At 43.0% G+C, this 21562-nt stretch overlaps 1 protein-coding gene and 1 non-coding gene across 3 annotated transcripts in view; both read left to right on the forward strand.

Moving 5' to 3' along the window:
* The window catches only part of PACS1 (phosphofurin acidic cluster sorting protein 1), a 174954-nt gene that overhangs the window by 61224 nt on the left and 92168 nt on the right, over positions 1 to 21562 (forward strand). The gene's annotated exons all lie outside the window — the stretch shown is intronic.
* LOC115893791 lies at positions 21110 to 21214 on the forward strand. The gene has a single exon (XR_004053845.1). It is a non-coding gene; the product is annotated as a small nucleolar RNA U13 (small nucleolar RNA).

The following is a 21562-nucleotide window of genomic DNA, read 5'->3' on the forward strand; positions in this document are numbered from 1 at the left end:
CTGATGGGAAGTGATTGGATTATGGGGGCGATGTCTTCCATGCTGTTCTTGTGATAGTGAGTGAATTCTCGAAAGATGTGATGGTTTTATAAATGGTAGTGTTTTCTTGCGCTCTCACACACCTCTCTCTCCTGCCACCGTGTGAGACAGTCTGTGCTTGCTTTCCCTTCGCCATGATTGTGAGTTTCCTGAGGCCTCCCCTACCCTGTGGAACTGTGAGTCAATTAATATCCTTTCCTTTATAAATTACCCAGTCTCATGTAGTATCTTTATAGCAGTATGAAAATGGATTAATACAGATACCAAAATCCACGAATGCTTAAGTTCCTTGTATAGTGACACCGTATATGCATATAACCTATACCCATCCTCCCTCGTACTTTAATCTCTTGAATACTTATAGTTAATACGTTGTAAATGCTATGTAAATTATTGTTATACTGTATTATTTAGGGAATAAACAAGAAAAAAAGTCTGTACGTGTTCAGTATAGATGCAACAAGCCTTTTTTTTCCCCCTAAATATATATATATGTACATATTTTTTGAGATGGAGTTTCACTCTCTTGCCCAGGCTAGAGAGTGCAGTGGTGGGATCTCTGCTCACTGCAACCTCTGCCTTCCAGGTTCAAACAATTCTCATGCCTTAGTCTCCTGAGTAGCTGGGATTACAGGCATGCGCCACCACGCCCAGCTAATTTTGTATTTTTAGTAGAGATGGTGTTTCACCATGTTGGCCAGGCTGGTCTCGAACTCCTGACCTCAAGTGATCTCCCTGCTTTGGCCTCCCAAAGTGCTGGGATTACAGAAGTGAGCCATGGCGCCTGACTTTTTTCCTAAATATTTTTGATTCACAGATACAGAACCTGTGGGTACAGAGGGCAGACTATAAATGGTGCTGCTTTCCACCCTGTTGCTCAAGCCAAAAACCCCGGAGTCATCTTTGCTTTTTTTTCATGCTCTGCATGTATAATCTGTCAGCAAGTTTTATACATTCTGACTCAGAAAATTTCTGGAATCTGTCCTGGGCTCTTCATGGTCTCCTGCTGCTACTCTAACCATGTCACCTGTCTTTTGTATAGCCATTATTACTCTACTTTGCAGAGTTTATTTGTTGCATTTATTCATTAAAGACTCACCTCAGCTTCATAGTTAGCTTTGTAAGATAGAGCACTAGGTCTGGCTGGCCATATGCTGTCAGATGGAGGAGATGAGTTTCTTTCCTATGTTCTGCTCCTTGGCTTCAGTAGTGGCCGCTGGAGGCATCACTGTGCACTGATGCTTGGGGCAAAGGATCTTGCCAACCTCTATGCAGGTCGTTGGAACAGCTGATAATGTCCGTGGTTTATAATGTGATGTAGATCAAGAGATGTCATTGAAAGATTTTTGCCTGCCAGCAGGTCTGAGTCTGAAGACCATGCCCAGGGTGGCGCTATCGTAGCTCACTGCAGCCTTTGATTCCTGTGTTCAAGCTGTCCTCCAGAGTAGCTGGGACTATAGGCACACACCAGTATACCCAGTGAACTTTTCAATTTTTTTTGTAGAAATGGGGTTCCACATCTGTTGGTCAGGCTGGTCTGGAACTTCTGGCCTCGAGCGATCCTCCTACCTCAGCCTCCCAAAGTGCTGGGATTACAGATGTGAGCCACCATGCCCAGCTAGACTTTTTTGTTAAATGTACCTTAAAGCAATGCTTTCTTCTTTTCCCATCACAAATTTAATTATTTATAAAAATATCTAATGGAAAGAAACTGGATTAGCAAGCCAGACAGATACTTGTCCTGGCTAAGTGTGATACTGGGCAAGTTGTTGACTTCCTTCTTCAGATGCCTGTGATACATACCCCATGTTTATTCTAATTTCTTAAAGATATGAGAACCTAGCTCTAACATATGCATAAAATGCCTATTCCTGAGGCATTGGTCACACTGTCATTGTTCCAGGTTCCTTTCCGTCCTCCCTGAAATCCCCATTAGCATAATTCCCCACCATCCCCATGTGTGGAGTCCACTGCCCCACCGTGTGCTGCTGCCCTTGACTGTTCTGAGGCCGGCTGAGTTTCAGAAGTAACAGGGACTCGGTGATTAAATTTCTTTTTCTTTCTTTCTTTCTTTTTTTTTTTTTTGAGACGGGGTCTTGCTCTGTCCCCCAAGCTGGAGTGCAGTGGCGCAATCTCGGCTCACTGCAACCTCTGCCTCCCAGGTTCAACTGATTCTTGTGCCTCAGCCTCCCTAGTAGCTGGAACCTAAGGGTGCCTGCCACCACACCTGGCTAGGTGATGAAATTGCTTCAGCTTTCTCTGGCCCTCCCTACTTCTGGAATCCAAATGACATGCTACATATCGTTGCCATTTCTGATTTGGATGCACAAATATAGGGACAGATGGGTGTGTGTTTGTTTTTGATTTTTTTTTTTTTTCTCTGTTAATCTGGCTGTAAAAGCATTTCCAATGGCTTATAGTTTAGTATGTGTTCCCAATGTGGGAGCAGCCTATACATATGGAAGTCCAGTTAGGTAGGGCTCCCTGTACCCTGGCGCCAGGGTGTTGTTCTGAGCGATGGTGCCCCCTGATGGCCAGTGTAGAAACTTGGTCACGGTGTCATCTTTTTCTCACCATCATGGAGGATTCCCTTCACTCCCCAGCATTTTCTCACTTTTATTCTGTCTTGAATCTTAGGTAATTATGCCTGAGATAATCCTTCTTATCTCCTCTTTGGGTTTCTTATTTCTTCTCTTATTTATTGCTCTCTTAGCTCAAAAATATCTTATTTCAGCTGGGTGCAGTGGCTCACGCCTGTAATCCCAGCCACTTTGGGAGGCTGAGGCAGGTGGATCACCTGAGGCTCAGGATCACTTGAGGCCAGCCTGGCCATCATGGTGAAACCCTGTATCTACTAAAAATACAAAAATTAGCCAGGTGTGGTGGTGCAGCTACTTGGGAGGCTGAGGCAGGAAGATGGCTTGAACCCGGAATGTGGAGGTTGCAGTGAGCTGAGATCACATCACTGCACTCTAGCCTGGGCAATAGAGATAGACTGCATCTCAAAAAAAAAAAAAAAAAAAAAATCTTATTTCTTCTCACCACTCATTCTTTTCATTATATTTGAACTAAAAGCTTTTCCTAGTAATGGCTAAAAAGTACTTAGTGGCGTGTCAATATCAAAAAGAAAGGAAGCCCTTGATTTTGAAGAGAAATTAGAAGCCACGCTAAGGACTCATGGTTGCCAACTTCTCGAGCTCTGAGATAGATAAGGTGCTCCCTTCAGAATCTTTATGGGTTTTTGTTAGCTCTTCAGCTTTCTCTAACCAAAATTGCTTTGGCTTAAGCTTTAGAACTCAAGATAAATGAAGGTTCTTCATTTTAACTTTAGTTGATAAATTACTAGTATTACAGAGCGATTTTCTGTGTGGAAAACATGCCAGCGCTGTCACCCAGACACACCATGCATGGGTTCAGCATGTACCATGGCTGCCTGAGGCCTGCCCTCCTCCCTGCTGGCCTCCTCTCCTGTGCTACTTTTTTTTTTTTTTTGAGACAGAGGCTTGCTCTGTCACCCAGGCTGGAGTGCAGTGGTGCAATCTCAGCTCAATGCAACTTCCACTTCCTGGGTTCAAACAATTCTTCTGTCTCAGCCTCCTGAGTAACTGGGATTACAGGTGCCTACCACCATGCCTGGCTAATTTTTGTATTTTTAGCAGGGACGGGGTTTCACCATGTTGGCTAGGCTGGTCTCGAACTCCTGACCTCAAGTGATCCACCTGCCTTGGCCTCCCAAAGTGCTTGGATTACAGGCGTGAGCCACCACACCGGGCCTTCTGCACTCCTCTTAACGTAGTTTCAGAATCTGCCCAGGTGCCTTCCAGACTGGCTTCTGGAACACTGTCCACCTGTCAGTTGAATTCTTGAGCTGTTGATTTGTCTGTGACTTTTAGCTCATAATTGGACTGTTGTAAATGACATAGATACTTAAGTATGTCCCACGGGTTATGTGACTATAAGCACATAACCCTCCAGTACTAATTCACTCTCTTTCAAAATTGTGCTTTTGCTTTTAGTGTTTGGGGAGCCCAGGAGAGGAATGTGAAACGGGACTGCCCAATCCTGCTGACATACACACACACACACACGCCAAAAACCAAAACAAACCAAAATATTCCTGAGTGCAGGAGTTGTGATTTAACAAAACCTTCATATCCTCTTCCATCCCTACTCTAGAGAACACCCTACTTAGAATAAAAATCTAGGATTGATGAGCACCATGGCTTCCAGTTTTTATGGAGCTGTGAGAACCCATCGTTACTTGATTTATTCTTCTATCTTTCCCGGAATAGATGTAGTCTTTGAATAGAATTGCATAATTTTAGGGTTTTAAGCACCCTCAACAATCGTGCAGTTTAGTTTCCCATCTCATGCCTTCCAGAAAACTTCATACAAGTTGAGCCTCATCTAGCCTTGGCCTGAGTGCTTCCACTGAGCCAGAATTCAGCACTTTTTTAAGCAGGCCCATTCCATTGTATGGACTGCCCGAATTATTAGTAAGTTCTGTATGTTCGGCTAAAACTTAACTCATGGAAATTTCCACCATGAGTCCTGATTCAACCGTAGAAACGAATGACTCAGTTTTTTCACTTCTACAGAAGTGGCCTTCAGCTATTGGAGGACAGCGCCCAGCCTCCGTAGGCTTTCCAGCCCCAGCGTTGCCCACTTTTCTCTTGGCTTTTTGGGCTTTTTTCTTCTTGATTTTTGGGGATTTTTGAAAATAGCCCTATGTCTTGGATATGAGTCACAAATTGCTTCCCCCCGCCCCTTCATTTTGTGATTTGTCTTCAGGCTCTGTTTACATTGGTGTTTACCGTGCAGAATTTTTTCTTTAATGTAATAAAATGTAGCCATCTTTTTAAAAATGGCCCCTGGACTTCATGCGTTTAGAGTTCATTCATACTTAGAAAGGTCTTGTCCACTTGAGGCTGTTTAAAAAATACCCATATTTTCTGCTAGTACTTAAATGGATTTGTGTGAGTGTGTGTGTGTTTGTGTGTATATATGTACTTAAATCTTGTATGCATCTAGAATTTATTTTAAAATAAGATGTGAGGTAGGGGTTCAAATTAATTTTTTTTCCAGCTAGCTGCCTAGTTACTCCAATATTATTGAATTATTCATTTTTTCCTGCTGTTTTGAAATGCCATTATATTAAATTCATGACACACTTTTGGATTTTTTCCTAGAATATTTCATATGTTTTATTTCCAAGCAAACCACCACACACATCTTATACCTTCATTGTTGAAATTTTTAACCTAAATGTAAAACTTGTTATGCGCTTACCTGGCATCCAGCCGGTCGGGATGATCTGACTCTGCTCCTTCCTGCCTCAACAGCTTCCTCTTTTGTGCCACCTGCAGGTTAATAAGCATCTCTTATGTCGTTATCCAGGCCATTGACCAAGGGGTGACAATAATGTTGGCCTTTGTAGGGCTGTCCTTTGGACTCCAGTGGAGAACCATTACTCACTCTTTCCTATTTTAGAAATGCAGCATGATAGGTTAAAAAGTGCTTAGGGTTTTGGTTTCAGTTGCAGGACTAAATTTGAGCATCCCTTCTGTTCATTCTCAGACTTTAATGTGAACAGGAATAACCTGAGGATCTTATTAAAATGCAAATTCTTTTTTTTTTTTTTGAGACGGAGTCTCGCTCTGTCGCCCAGGCTGGAGTGCAGTGGCACGATCTCGGCTCACTGCAAGAAAGCTCCGCCTCCCGGGTTCATGTCATTCTCCTGCCTCAGCCTCTTGAGTAGCTGGGACCACAGGTGCCCGCCACCACACCCGGCTGATTTTTTATATTTTTAGTAGAGAGGGGGTTTCACCGTGTTAACCAGGATGATCTCGATCTCCTGGCCTCGTGATCTGCCCGCCTGGGCCTCCCAAAGTGCTGGGATTACAGGCATGAGTCACCGCGCCCGGCATTTGTTTTTCTTTTTTTTTTTTGAGATGGAGTCTCGCTCTTGTCTCCCAGGTTGGAGTGCAATGGCACAGTCTCGGCTCACTGCAACCTCTGTCTCCTGGGTTCAAGCGATTCTCATGCCTCAGACTCCCGAGTAGCTGGGATTACAGGCACCCACCACCATGCCCAATTAATTTTTCTATTTTTAGTAGAGACAGGGTTTCATCATGTTGGCCAGGCTGGTCTTGAACTCCTGACCTTGAGTGATCCACCTGCCTTGGCCTCCCAAAGTGCTAGTATTACAAGCGTGAGCCACGGCACCCAGCCTAAAATGCAAATTCTGATTCAGTAGGTCTGGGGTAGGCCAAGATTTTGCACTCCCTCCCCGCCTTTTTTTTTTTTTTTTTGAGACAGTATCACACTCTTTCACTCAGGCTAGAGTGCAGTGACCTGATCTTGGCTCACTGCAGCCTCAAACTCGTGGACTGAAGTGATCCTCCTGCGTCAGCCTTCTGAGTAGACAAGACTGTAGACTTCTGCCACTATGCCCAGGTAATTAAAATTATTATTATTATTATTTTTTAAGACTGAGTCTCGCTCTGTTGCCCAGGCTGGAGTGCAGTGGCGCGATCTCGGCTCACTGCAATCTCCGCCTCCCGGGTTTACGCCATTCTCCTGCCTCAGCCTCTGAGTAGCTGGGACTACAGGCATGCGCCACCACCCCCGGCTAATTTTTTGTATTTTTAGTAGAGACGGGGTTTCACCATGTTAGCCAGGATGGTCTTGATCTCCTGACCTTATGATCCGCCCGCCTTGGCGGATCCCAAAGTGCTGGGATTACAGGCGTGAGCCACCGCGCCCGGCCAAAAAAATTTTTTTATAGAGATGGGAGTCTTGCCATATTACCTGGGCTGGTCTTGAAATCCTGTCCCTGAGCAACCACCCAAAGTAGGATTACAGGGTGAGCTATGGTGTCCAGCCAGATTTTGCATTTTTAATAAGTCCCCAGGCCATGCTGATGCTGCTGGTCCATGAACTACCCTATATCTTGCAGGACCAAGACTAGGGTGAGTCAAGTGAGATGCCCCATGAAGTGTGGGAGGAGGCACTTACTGTCTTGGCACTTGCACACACCGGAGAGCAAGCACTTCTTTAAGTTTTGTACCCTGGGTCCCTTGCTTACCTCACCCTAATCCCAGACCTGATATCATGTTTCCTATTATTGTAGGCTCACTGCTGATGAACCTACTAAATAGGACTCTTGAGAGGTGAACTCTTGCTGTCTGCATTTTTTTTTTTTTTTTTTGAGACGGAGTCTTGCTGTGTTGCCCAAGCTGGCGCAATCTTGAATCACTGCAACCTCCGCCTCCGGGGTTCACACCATTCTCCTGCCTCAGCCTCTCGAGTAGCTGGGACTACAGGCATGCGCCACCACGCCCAGCTAATGTTTGTATTTTTAGTAGAGATGGGGTTTCACCGTATTAGCCAGGATGGTCTTGATCTCTTGACCTCGTGATCTGCCCACCTCGGCCTCCCAAAGTGCTGGGATTACAGGCGTGAGCCACTGTGCCTGTCCACTGTCTGCATTTTTAAACAGGTTCCCCAGGTGACCCTTAGGCACACCAAGCCTGTTATGAAACCAGTGCTTGCAACCTGAAAACCTCATGCTGCTGTTTACCTTTAGTTTTCATGATGTGCTTGAGATAGTGGTGGCTAAGTCTGAAATACGTATATTTTTAATTGTAATGTTTGTGGGTACATAGTCGGCGTATATATGGGTTGCATAAGATGTTTTGATACAGGGATGCAATGCATAATAATCACATTAGGGTAAGTGAGGTGTCCAACTCAAGCATTTATCCTTTGTGTTACAGACAATCCAGTTATACTTTTTAGTTACTTTAAAATGTATAATTAGGCCGGGCGCGGTGGCTCAAGCCTGTAATCCCAGCACTTTGGGAGGCCGAGATGGGCGGATCACGAGGTCAGGAGATCGAAACCATCCTGGCTAACACGGTGAAACCCCGTCTCTACTAAAAAAATGCAAAAAAATAGCCGGGCGAGGTGGCGGGTGCCTGTAGTCCCAGCTACTCAGGAGGCTGAGGCAAGAGAATGGCGGGAACCCGGGAGGCGGAGCTTGCAGTGAGCTGAGACCCGGCCACTGCACTCCAGCCTGGGTGACAGAGCCAGACTCCGTCTCAAAAAAAAAAAAAAATGTATAATTAAATTATTTTGTACTATAGTCACCCTGTTGTGCTAGCAAATACTAGGTCTTATTCATGCTTTGTAACTATTTTTTTTTATCCATTAGCCCTCCCCACTTCCCTCCCACTGACCCCCGACCCCCACCCCCCACCACTCCCCTTCCCAGCCTGTGGTAACCATCCTTCTACTCTTTGTCTCCATGAGTTTAATTGTATTAATTTTTAGCTCTCACAAGTAAGTGAGAACATGTGAAGTTTGTCTTTCTGTGCCTGGCTTATTTTTACTTAACATAATGACCTAGTGCCATCCATGTTTCATCCATCCATCCAAAGGTTCACATTCTTTTTTGTGGCCGAATAGTACTCCATTGTGTATATGCACTGCATTTGTTTATCCATTCATCTGTTGATAGACACTTGATTTCAAATCTTGCTTGTTGTGAAGAGTGCTGCAGTAAACATGGGAATGCAGAGACCTCTTTTCTATACTGATTTCCTTTATTTGGGGTATATACCAACAATGGGATTGCTGGATTGTAAGGTAGCTCTATTTTTAGTTTTCGAGGAACCTCCAAACTGTTGTCCATAGTGGTTGTAAAGTTGCAAATATTGACGGTAGTTACTCAAGTGGTGCCAGACTACAGGAGAAGGCCTGCTTGTATTTGACAAAACCAACCTTTACCCACGTACTGAATCTGATAATGTGATTTTTGCTCAAAATCCAACTCTTATGTAGTAAAAACCTTAATTGAAAGTGCACCATAGCTCAGTGCTTCTCAAACTCTAATGTGGGTAAGAATATTCTGTGTATCTTGTTAAAATGCAGATTCTGATTCAGCTGGCCTGGGGTGGGGCCTGTAATTCTGCATTTCTGACAAGCTTTTGAAGGGTGCTGAAGCTTTAGCTCTACAGCTGTGCTTGCAAACCAAGGAGATTTTCAACTGAGCTCTAGTTCGGAACTTTCTCCTAACGTATGAGAGTTTTGGTTAGGAATGTTTGGAGAAGTTATTCACAAATTTTACTTCAGCAGACAGGGAAAGATGTTTTTGTATTTTTAGTAGGGACGGGATTTCACTATGTTGGCCGCTGGGCTGGTCTCAAAACTCCTGACCTCAAGTGATCTGCCCGCCTCAGCCTCCCAAAGTGCTGGGGTTACAGGTGTGAGTCACCGCTCCTGGCCAGAGATGCAGTTTTGATATGTTGTCTAGGCTGCTCTCCTGGGCTCAACTGATCCTCCTGCCCCGGCTCCCAGAGTTCTGGGATTATAGGTGTGAAGTCACTGCCCAGCTGGGCTGCATGTATTTTTTCTAAAACCCAGGTAAAATGTGTTCATCGCTTAAGAGTTAGCATTTTTTTATTTTTTTTATTCTTTTGGGTGAGACGAGGTCTCGCACTGTTGCCCAGGCTGGAGTGCAGTGCCATGATTTCGGCTCACTGCAGCCCTCACCTGATCCTCACACCTGATCCTCCTGAGTAGCTGGGACCACAGGCACTTGCCACCCAGTGGTCCCAGCTTGCCACGCCCAGCTAATTTGTTGTATTTTTTAGTAGAGACGGGGTTTCGCCATGGTGCCCAGGCTGGTCTTCAACTCCTGAGCTCAGGCAATCCTCCCACCTTGGCCTCCCAAGGTGCTGGGACTACAGGCATGAGGCACTGCACCTGACTTATCAGCATTTTATTTTAAAAAAGAGGAAGGAGATAATTGTGTGAAACCTGATAGTAAGAACTTTCAATTTAAGCTGTATGGGAGTGGGGCTCCTGAAAAAGAGAAGGTTGGTGACCAGCCTGGTCGACATAGTGAGACCTCGTCTCTACTAAGAGAAAAATAATGGAGGGAAAAAGGTTCAGGCTGCTGCCATTTAACACTGCTTCTCCCAGGAGAGCAGCCCTGTGAGGCTTGAGTTTCTCTGAATAATGTCTTAGGTTTCAACACTGTCCCCTTACTTGTTAGCCACCTTCATGGAAAAAACCCGCAATCCATGAATATTTGTCATCTCGCATGCCATTACTGGGCAAACAAAATGAATCACAAGCTGGGACTTGAATAGAAATTCCATTATTTAGAGACAGGTCAGATTAATCTATCTAGGAAGGACAGTGAAAGAGGCATTTTTCCTGATGGTGCTTTTTAAACTGCAGTCAGGTGATGCTGTTAATGAAAATGCCAAAGAGCAAGAGTGATTTCCCTCCTAAGCAGTATTAGATTATAGTGTTGTCAGGAGTCTTGCAATTGAATTACCTTCTTGTAATCAATTCCACCTTATCAGTTAACTCTACTTGTAATGGACTGCTGGCTTCAAGAGACTTAGTCTGGATTATTTAAAGCTTCTTGCTGTAAAGGAGACATCACCTGTAGCATCTTCCCTTCCTCAGGTGGAGCATCCCCTGTTGGAGCACTTTGGAGGCTGCAGTGTTGTGAGCTCTGCCCTGGCTGGGAGGGGTTCTGGAACAGGTCCGAAGCCCGTAGAGCAAAGGCTGATTTGTCTGCTTGATGCCAATGTGCTGCGGGTTCTCCAGAGGCTGGGACTCGTTGCTTCTGAGTCCTCATTAGTATTGTTACTGCACTTCCCATTCGTATCTGCCTGTCATGTTCTACCACTAACCCCCGGGAAGAAATGAATGGGAAATTTAGTTTGCCATGATTTTTGCCCTGATTTAATGTATGATACTTAGTTTGGGAAGCCATTTGCTGTTCAAGACCTTCCTTTGTTTTTTTTTTTTTTTTTTTAGGCAGAGTCTCACTCTGTTGTCCAGGCTGGAGTGCAGTGGCACAATCTCGGCTCACTGCAACCTCTGCCTCCTGGGTTCAGGCGATCCTCATGTCTCAGCCTCCCAAGTAGCTGGGTTTACAGGCACACACCACCATGTCCAGCTAATTTTTGTTTTTTTAGTAGAAAGGGGTTTCGCTATGTTGACCAGGCTGGTCTCCAACTCCTAACTTCAAGTGATCTGCCCCCCTTGGCCTCCCAAAGTGCTGAGATTACAGATGTGAGCCATTGCGCCTGGCCCCAAGACTTTTGTGAAACAAAGCATTTTTAAAAGTTTCATAAGTAATATTGGAATTAATTTAGAGTGGACTGTGTGAAATAAATACTTTGTCACAAACTTAACGGTGTCAACATGGTAACAATATTGAAAAATGCTTTTAATTTTGTGAGGTGCGTATTCATAGAACTAAGAGTCAGAAGTTCTTGAACCTCGATTCCTGTTTGCATCTTACTGATAACGGACTCTATTTAGCCTTTTCTTGGGTTGGGTCCTTATCAAAGAATGAGAAGACTAATAGTAACAATAATATGTGTTTGCTGTATGACAAGAGCTAGCCAGGTGATTTGCAGTTTCAGTAGGGTAAGGTACAGCAGTATGAACCATTTCTATAACAAAAAGGAAATGTATCATATTGAGAGAGTGAACAGTTTTTTAGAGAAGAGGAAAACAAATCTTGAATTTGTTATTTGTACAAATATACATAGAAAGCTATCAGGAGTTTTCGTTCATTTGAGAATGAAGGTAAAACTTGCTCCAGGTGCTGGCTGGGCATGGTGGCTCACGCCTGTAATCCCAGCACTTTAAGAGGCCACGGTGGGCAGATCACGAGGTCAGGAGATCGAGACCATCGTGGCTAACACAGTGAAACCCCCTCTACTAAAAATACAAAAAAATTAGCCGGGCATGGTGGCGGGTGCCTGTAGTCCCAGCTACTTGAGAGACTGAGGCAGGAGAATGGTGTGAACCCAGGAAGCAGAGCTTTCGTGAGCCGAGATCGTGCCACTGCACTCCAGCCTGGGCGACAAAGCAAGACTCTGTCTCAAAAAAAAAAAAAAAAAAAAAAAAAAACCTTGCTCCAGGTGCTTAGATAAGACTCGAAGGAAACGCAGACATTTGGTTTATTATTAGATGAATATAGAGTTGTACAGCAATCTTTTACATTTTCCACTCTCAAGACCTAGAAATGCATGGTATAATAGCTTAGAAAGACAACTGGTGTGAAGTATGTTCATTATTCTTTTTTTTCTTTGAGATGGATCTCACTCTGTTGCCCAGGCTGGAGTGCAGTGGCATAATCTCGGCTCACTGCAGCCTTCACCTCCCAGGTTCCAGCAATTCTCTTGCCTTGGCCTCCCAAGTAGCTGGGATTACAGGCATGCACCACGACGCCTGGCTAATTTTTTGTATTTTTAGTAGAGATGGGGTTTCACCATGTTGGCCAGGCTGGTCTCGAACTCCTGACCTCAGGTGATCCACCACTTTGGTCTCCCAAAGTGCTGGGATCACAGACATGAGCCATCACTCCAGGCCTGTTCATTATTCTTGATGATCTCACATTTGACTTACAATGCACTTTTATGTCATGTGATGAGGCAATACATTTGAAGATGAAAGAGGGCATTTAAGTAGCTGAGGACAGAATCAGAACTTTAGTAGTTACAGTGAGGAAGTCAAAATTTCTCCCCACAAAACAACAATAATACCAGACAAAATTGTCAAAAGCAACTGTTTCAGGGCTGTAGAAGTAGAATAAATGCGATAAATAAATGGAGAAGCATTTATCCAAGAGAAGCCGCCAAACTTCAAGTAAGAAAAATGGGAGTCTGTGACGTCCTTGCCTACAGTGATGGGGGTTACTCTCATCCCCTCCTGCCACTGGTGTGGTAGTTCTGTCAGGGTAGAGCAGGCCATGAAAACTAGCAGCTTGGTTACTAGAGAGAACTCACTTGATTTGGAGCAGGTGAAAAGCCCCCATCCGGTGGTATTGACAGTGAAAGTAATGAGCCTCAGTAGCAAGAGAAAAGGAAGGCCAACAGTTCTGGTAGTGAGAGAGATATCCCAAGTGGGTCAAGCAACAGACTGGCAAACTAGCCCAAAACTTAATTGAGATCCTGGAAATGAGACAGTTTTAGAGGGGTCTGAAGGGCTGTCCACACATTTCTGGCTGACTTAGAAGCCTCTGCACACATGCAGGTAAGACTAGAGCGATCCCATGGTACCTGTTTGTCCCTGGTTGGCTGGGAATCTGCATGAATGTAGAGAGGAAATGCAAGAGGGCTGATCCGAAAGGAAAAGTGGGGTAGACCTGAAAACTGCTTGAACTTTTTGCTCCCTAACCCTGCACAGACCCATGGGCAGAGGTTGGAAGCCTACCTAGCAGGCTCAAGAGATGCGAACACAACGTATAACCAATCACTGCCTGATCACTAAGCTGTGTGTTAGCAAGTCAGGCTTAAAAATAAAAACAAGAATTTGAAAATAAAAACTGGCAAAAAAAGAAGAAAAGAAACTGAGTAGACATCAAATAGCCACACATCACAGGGGAGACAGATTTTGTAAATTTAGACGAGGCAGATTACTAAAGAAATAAAAAACGCACATGAAAAATTACAGTTGAGAGTTGCTACAATATATTCTCTAAAACATCTAGTTTTTAAAAATTTTGTCTGTAATTTATTATGGTTATGTCTGTAAGGAAAGGCTATAGAAAACTAAACAAAAAAAACACTAATGGGACAAAAAAAACAGGAAAGGGTGGTTCATATTCAGGGAAGATAATCAGTCAATAGAAACTGTTTCTGAGTGAGCCTAGATGTTAGGTTTAGTAAACAAAGACTTCAGCACAGCTATCGTAGATGTGTTCAGGAAATACAGGAAACTATGTATGTCATGTTTAAATATTTAAATAAATGTATGATGACAGTGATTCAATAAATCTCAATAAAACAAACTATAGAAAAGAACCAAATGCAAATTCTGGAGATGAAAAATATAGTAACTAAAATTAAAAATTTGCTATAGGAATTCAACAGCAGATTTGAGACACAGAAGAAAGAATTGGTGAACTTAAGATAGATCACTAGAAACTGCCAATCTGAAGAACCTGAGGGAAAAAAATGAACAGAGCTTCAGATATCTATGGGACATCAGGCATACCAACACACAAGTCACAGAAACCCACAAAGAAAGGAGAAGAAAGGGCAGGAAAAAAAAATGAATGAAGTAACAGCCAGAAACTTCCTACATTTGATGAAAATCATGAATCTATGGAAGCTTCAAATTGCATAAATATTGAGGGATCCACACCTAGGCATATCCTGGTCAAATAATTGACAGGCAGAGACAAAAAGAGGCCGGATGCAGTGGTTCACGCCTGTAATCCCAGCAGTTTGGGAGGCCAAGGCGGGCAGATCACTTGAGGTCGGGAGTTTGAGACCAGCCATGGCAAAAACCCCGTCTCTACTAAAAAATACAAAAATTAGCTAGGCGTGATGGTGCATGCCTGTAGTCCCAGCTACGTGGGAGGCTGAGGCAGGAGAATTGCTTGAATCTGGGAAGTGGAGCTTGCAGTGAGCCGACATCATGCCACTGCATTCCAGCCTGGGTGACCAAGTAAGACACTGTCTAAAAACAAACAAACAAAAAAAGACAAAAAGAGTAAGAATGTCTTGAAAGCAGCAAGAAAAAGATAACTCCTCAAGTTTTTTATTGTAACCGCATGAATGTTTGCTGACTTCTCAGCAGAAACAGTGTAGGGTAGAAGGCAATGGAATGACATTTTCAAAGTACTGAAAGAAAAAAACCAAATCAAAATCTTTATATCTAGCAAAAGTATTCTTCAAAAATGAAGGCAAAATAAAGACATTCCTAGATAAGCAAAGACTAAGAATTGCTTGCTACCAGATCTACCTGAAAGAAGTTTTTTGACGGAGAGGAAAATTCTACCAATGGACAGTAATTTGGATCCACAAGAAGAAAGGAAGAACACCAAAACTGCCAAATATTTGGGTAAATGTAAGATAATGTATAAAAATAGCTGAGGCTCAAAGTAGTAAAGAACATTCTCCTGGTTAAGAGGAAGATGATAGCAATGGAAACTTGGGTCAAATTAAAGGAATAAAGAATGCTAAAAATAGTAAGTATGTAGGTAAACATAACAAATTTTCTAATGTTGTAATTTTTCTAAATGGTAGTTGACAGTAAAAAGCAAAAACAATAACTATTATGGATTTAAAACATGTAGAATAGAGAGTAAAGGGGTGATTCCTGGAGCCTGGGAAGGGTAGGTGGGAGTGTGAGGGAAGTGGGGTTAGTTAATGGGTACAAAAAGAAAGAATGAATAAAAGCTAGTGTTTGCTAGCACAACAGTGTGACTATAGTCAGAAGTAATTGTAATGTAAAAATAACTGTTGTCTGTGACACAAGTGATAAATGCTTGAGGTGATGGATACCCCATTTACCCTGATGTGATTATTATTCATTGCATGCCTGTATCAAAGTATCTCAAATAACCCATGAATATATACACTTTCTGTGTACCCACAAAAATTAAAAATAAAAATTTAAAATTTAGAAATGAAATATATGGCCATAAAAAAAAAGACATAAGGAAAAAAAATACCTGAGACTCTCTTGTAGTTTGTTGAGTATAATTGGCATAATCCTTTTGAAAGCGAGTTGGGCAATAGCCATTAAAAATTTACTTTTATTTTTATTTATTTATTTATTTTTGAGACGGAGTCTCGCTCTGTCACCCAGGCTGGAGTGCAGTGGCATGATCTCAGCTCACTGCAAGCTCCGCCTGCCAGGTTTACGCCATTCTCCTGCCTCAGCCTCCCGAGTAGCTGGGACTACAGGCGCCCGCCACCTCGCCTGGCTAGTTTTTTGTGTTTTTTAGTAGAGACGGGGTTTCACCGTATTAGCCAGGATGGTCTCGATCTCCTGACCTCGTGATCCACCCATCTCGGCCTCCCAAAGTGCTGGGATTACAGGCTTGAGCCACCGTGCCTGGCCCAAAATTTACTTTTTAAAAATTAATTATTATTTTTTGAGACAGAGTCTCACTCTGTTGTCCAGGCTAGAATGCATTGGTGTGATCACAACTCACTGCAGCCTTGACCTCCTGGGCTGGGCTCAAGTGATCCTCCCAGCTCAGCCTCCCAAGTAGCTGGGACTACAGGCACACATCAGCTTGCCTGGCTAATTTTTGTATTTTTTTGTAGTGATGGGTGTCTCATGTTGCCCAGGCTGGACTCATACTCCCGGCCTCAAATGATCCTCTTACCTTGGCTTCCCAGAGTGCTGGCATTACAGGTGTGAGCACCAAGCCTGGCCTGCCATTAAAAATTTAAATGTTTAGTCCTTTTAACTTAGCACTTTCAGTTTTAAGAACATATATCATAGAAACACTACAATAACTTTGTAATAACTAAAAACTATAAAAAAGTCAAATGCCCATCAGAAGGACTGATTAAGTAGTATATTTATTTTGACTAAATATTATAACCATTAAAAGGAATGAGGTCAGGCTGGGTGTGGTGGCTCACATCTGTAATCTCAGCACTTTGGGGGGCCAAGGAGGGCAGATCACTTGAGGTCGGGAGTTCAAGACCAGCCTGGCCAACATGGTGAAACCTCGTCTCTACTAAAAATACAAAAATTAGCTGGGCATGTTGGCACGCACCTGTAATCCCAGCTACTCATGATGCTGAGGCACGAGAATCGCCTGAACCAGGGAGGCGGAGGTTGCAGTGAGCCAAGATCGCACCACTGCACTTCAGCCTGGGTCACAGAGTGAGGCTCCATCTCAAAACGAAACAAAACAAAACAGAATGAAGTCGTATATGTTTTAATATGGAAAGGTGTCCACTTAACAGTTGCTAAATGTGATACATTTGGTCGAAAAGAGATGGAGCAGCACAGAAGTATATGCTCAAAGGTATGTGTGAGCATGTGTACATGCACACACACTTTTTGTTTGTTTGTTTGTTTGAAATAGGGTCTCACTCTGTCACCCATTCTGGAGTGTAATGGCTTGATCTTGGCTCATTGCAACCTCTGCCTCCTGGGTTCAAGCAAGTCTCCTGCCTCAGCCTCCCGAGTAGCTGGGATTACAGGCGTGCGCCACCACACATGATTAATTTTTGTATTTTTAGTAGAGACAGGTTTTCACCCATGTTGGTCAGGCTGGTCTCAAACTCCTGACCTCAGGTGATGCACCTGCCTTGGCCTCTCAAAGTGCCGGGATTACAGGTGTGAGCCACCGTCCCCAGCCAATGTGCACTTTTTTTCTTCAGACTTTTAACAGTGATCTTCTCTGGTGATTTATAGGATTGTTCCACTTTATTATGTATTTCCAAAATAAGAGTTTTTTTCTACTGTGTATTTCTACTTTTTCTACTTTTTGAAGTATTACTTCAAAAACAAATATTTTATAAACATGCATTTTAAAAAGCAGCTCATAGCATAACATTAACTTTGTGTTTGAAATTGTGAGATTAAGTGAAGTACCCGGCCTATAAACAGCACTTAACTTTCCTTTCTACATCCATTCCATATCTTGTGTTCCCGTGTGTGTGTGTGTGTGTGTGTGTGTGTGTGTGTGTGTGTGTGTGTGTGTGTTTTACATGTCTGCTCAGTACATTATAAGATCTTTGGGGGCAAAACCGATCTTTTTTTTTGTTTGTTTTCAGACGGAGTTTTGCTCTTGTTACCCAGGCTGGAGTGCAGTGGCGCCATCTCGACTCACTGCAACCTCTGCCTCCCGAGTTCAAGCAATTCTCCTGCCTCAGCCTCCTGAGTAGCTAGGATTACAGGCATGCACCACCATGCCTGGCTAATTTTGTATATTTAGTAGAGATGGAGTTTCTCCATGTTGGTCAGGCTGATCTCAAACTCCCAACCTCAAGTGATCCATCCACCTCGGTCTCCCAAAGTGGGATTACAGGCTTGAGCCACTGTGCCTGGCTAAAACTGATCTTATTCATATTTGTTCAATTCCTCCCTCCACATCCCATCTCTCTATTCCTATCATATAGTGCTTTGCACATAGCAGACCATCTGTGAATATTTATACTTTATTAAAGACATATAAAATAGTAATTATTCTCTACAGCAATTGGAATCCAATACAGTAATCCATAATACAGTTATTTGATCCACTGACATACGTTCTTTCTTTTTCTCCCAAAAATAATCATTGAGATTAACAAAACCAAAACAAAACTGAAAGAGTTCTAGCTTTTCCCATCTTCTCCATTTACTAAATATAGAAAAGACTGGGTTCTGCTGACTTTTAGGCAGGAAATGGATTCTTTTCTAGGAACATAATTCCTGTATCTAACTGAGCTATTCTTTTATGTTGTTTCCTTTTCACTAAAACAGAAAAAAAACACTTTAAGCCTTTCTACCTTTGCTATATGACTTTATCACATGCAACATTTGGAATATTTGATCTCATAAATTTCTAAAGACAATTAGTGCTTTGCTACTGAAGTGTTATTGTTCATTACTTGAAAATTTATTACTTTTAAATGTTTTGTGTATAGCACTGTGCTTTTAAAAGTAAGGTATTATTATTATTTTTTTTTTTGAGACGGAGTCTCGCTCTGCCACCCACACTGGAGTGCAGTGGCCGGATCTCAGCTCACTGCAAGCTCCGCCTCCCGGCTTCACGCCATTCTCATGCCTCAGCCTCCCAAGCAGCTGGGACTACAGGCCCCCGTCACGTCGCCCAGCTAGTTTTTTGTATTTTTTAGTAGAGACGGGGTTTCGCCGTGTTAGCCAGGATGGTCTCGATCTCCTGACCTCGTGATCCGCCCGTCTCGGCCTCCCAAAGTGCTGGGATTACAGGCTTGAGCCACCGCGCCCGGCCAAAGTAAGGTGTTATTTTTAAAAATCCTGGCCGGGCGCGGTGGCTCAAGCCTGTAATCCCAGCACTTTGGGAGGCCGAGACGGGCAGATCACGAGGTCAGGAGATTGAGACCATCCTGGCTAACACGGTGAAACCCCGTCTCTACTAAAAAAATACAAAAAACTAGCCGGGCGAGGTGGCGGGCGCCTGTAGTCCCAGCTACTCGGGAGGCTGAGGCAGGAGAATGGCGTGAACCCGGGAGGCGGAGCTTGCAGTGAGCTGAGATCCGGCCACTGCACTCCAGCCCGGGCGACAGAGCGAGACTCCGTCTCAAAAAAAAAAAAAAATCCACAAAGTAAATTACTTTCTGTTGGATTAGAGGAAATTTCCATTAAGGGAGATTGAGTGAAGTTGTTGCATAAACCCTCCTACAGATAACAATCGAAAGATCTGGGTAAAACATAAGAAAACAAAAGCATCCAAAAACTGTCCCTAGAACCTGAAGGAGAGTTGACTCCTGAAACACTATAATAGAAGGAGCAAGAATTGCAAGTTTATGACTTTTTTGCCAGAAGTTATGCATCATTACCCATGGTGGTTTCAGTAGAATGAAATAGCAGTGAAAAGCTGCAGCCTTACAGATGAGAGGTGCCAAAGAAGAGAAGTCAGGGATGGAAGAGAAGCTGGAAAGTCCAGGGGGAATCCTGGAAACAAGAGAGGACTACAGAAAGGGTGAGGCCCCATATCTAAGTGAAAACTGCCCAAATTCCTGATTGACTGTTAAACTCTAAATGTATAGGTGAAATCCCAGGGAGCCCAGCAAAACAAAAACAAAAATAAAAACCAGCCAACCAATGAAACAAAGCAAGCAGACAGAGGCTAGAGAGGAATCTAACCTTAAAAGACAGACCTATACTATATGAGATCTGTGAGGTTCATGCTTTTTAAAACAGTATATCCCTAAACTGTGAACAGCGAAGCTGTGGAAAGCTGAAGCCTTACTGGCTTGGGGTTAAGAAAGACCCTAATATTGCCCAAGCAGCTGAAAATTTAGGAGGAAATCACAAGAACACAAAAATCAGAGAGTATGAGCCCCTAAATCTGAGTATGATCAATCTAAATCCTTGGCTGTCTGCCAGATTACACAGAAGCATGGGAGACCCCAGGGAGCTAGGCTAGACACTGTAAGAGCTGAGCAGAGATAGCAGCTGCTCCATACCATAGGAGAGAGACAGTTTGCAGTTTTAATCTAGGCAAGTTAACTGCCTACTAGAATATAAAAAAAGAAAGTCCTCAGAATAACACAGTAGAATCCAGAGTTGCTATAACATTTTATCTACAATGCCAAGTTTTCGATCTACAATTACTAGACATGTAAATAAAGTGGAAAGTGTAACTCATACTGCGGAAGAAAAGCAGTCAATAGAGACTGACTCTGAGTGTCTAAGTGGGTACAGTGTTGGATTTTGCAGGCAGACTGCAAAGCTGCTGTCCTGTGATCAAAGAATTATAGGAAAATTTGATCAAAGAATTAAAGGAAAAATAAGTGAGGAAGGAAATTAAAGGAAAAATAACTGAACAGATTGTAACAAAGAAATGGAAAGTAAAAAAATGGAAGTTGTAGAGCTCAAATAAGTAATAGCTGAAATAAAAACTAACTGGAGGCCGGGTGCAGTGGCTTACACCTATAATCCCACAACTTTGGGAGGTCAAGGCAAGAGGATCACTTGAGCTCAGGAGTTTGAGACCAGCCCTGGCAACATAGTGAGACCCCACCTCTACAAAGCAATTTTAAAATGAGCCAGGCATGATGGTAGGTGCCTGTAGTCCCAGCTTCTTGGGAGGCTAAGGTGGGAGGATCGCTTGAGCCCAAGAGATCGAGGCTGCAGTGAGCTGTGATCATGCCACTGCACTCCAGCCTGGCTGACAACATGTCTCAAAAAAAAAAAAAAAAGTTCACTAGATGTGCTCAACAGCGGTTTTGAAATGACAGAGAAAATAATCTGTGCAGTTGCAGATAGATCAATAGAAATTATCCCACCCAGTGAAGAGAGGAGCAAAGATTGAAGAAAAGTTAGTAGAGCCTCAGAGACTTGTAGGACGATATCAGGTAACCTAATATAAGTGTACTTGAAGTCCTAGAAAGGGAAGAGAAAAATAGGCAAAAAACAATGTTTGAAAAAATAATATCCCCAAACTTCTCAAATATGGTAGAAAACACTAATTTATAGATTCAATAAGTTCAATGAAGTCTAAGCACAAAGAAAAAGCACTCATAGGCACATCATAGTCATATTGCTGAAACCAAAGATAAAAAGAAAATCTTAAAAGCAGATAGAGATCTTTTTGCAGCTCATGAGTATGACAATTGGGTGTTCATGCATGTATGTGAGGTGTGCCACCCTCTGAACCTTGTTACAACATTGGCACATTATGTCTCTGAACTTGTGTGGGGAGGGGAAGCAGAGAAAAGTGACACATTACATAAAAGGGATCAGTGTTACAAATAACTTTTCTGACTTTTCATCAGAAACGAAGGAAGCCAAAAAACACTGGAACAGTATAGTCAAATACTGAAAGAAAAACCCTGTCAACCAAGAATCCAGTATCCAGAGAAACAATTTTCAAAAATGAGGGCTAAAGACATTTTCAGAAAAACAAAAATTGAGAGAATTAATCACCAGCAGACTTACACTAAAAGAAGTTTTCAGAAGGAAGGGAAATGATACCAGGTGGTAACTCATCTGCAGGAAGAAATGAAGATCACTGGAAATAAAAAACTATGAATTTTTT

This window comes from Rhinopithecus roxellana, chromosome 15, assembly GCF_007565055.1.
Source record: "Rhinopithecus roxellana isolate Shanxi Qingling chromosome 15, ASM756505v1, whole genome shotgun sequence".
In the NCBI taxonomy this organism is placed as follows: domain Eukaryota; kingdom Metazoa; phylum Chordata; class Mammalia; order Primates; family Cercopithecidae; genus Rhinopithecus; species Rhinopithecus roxellana.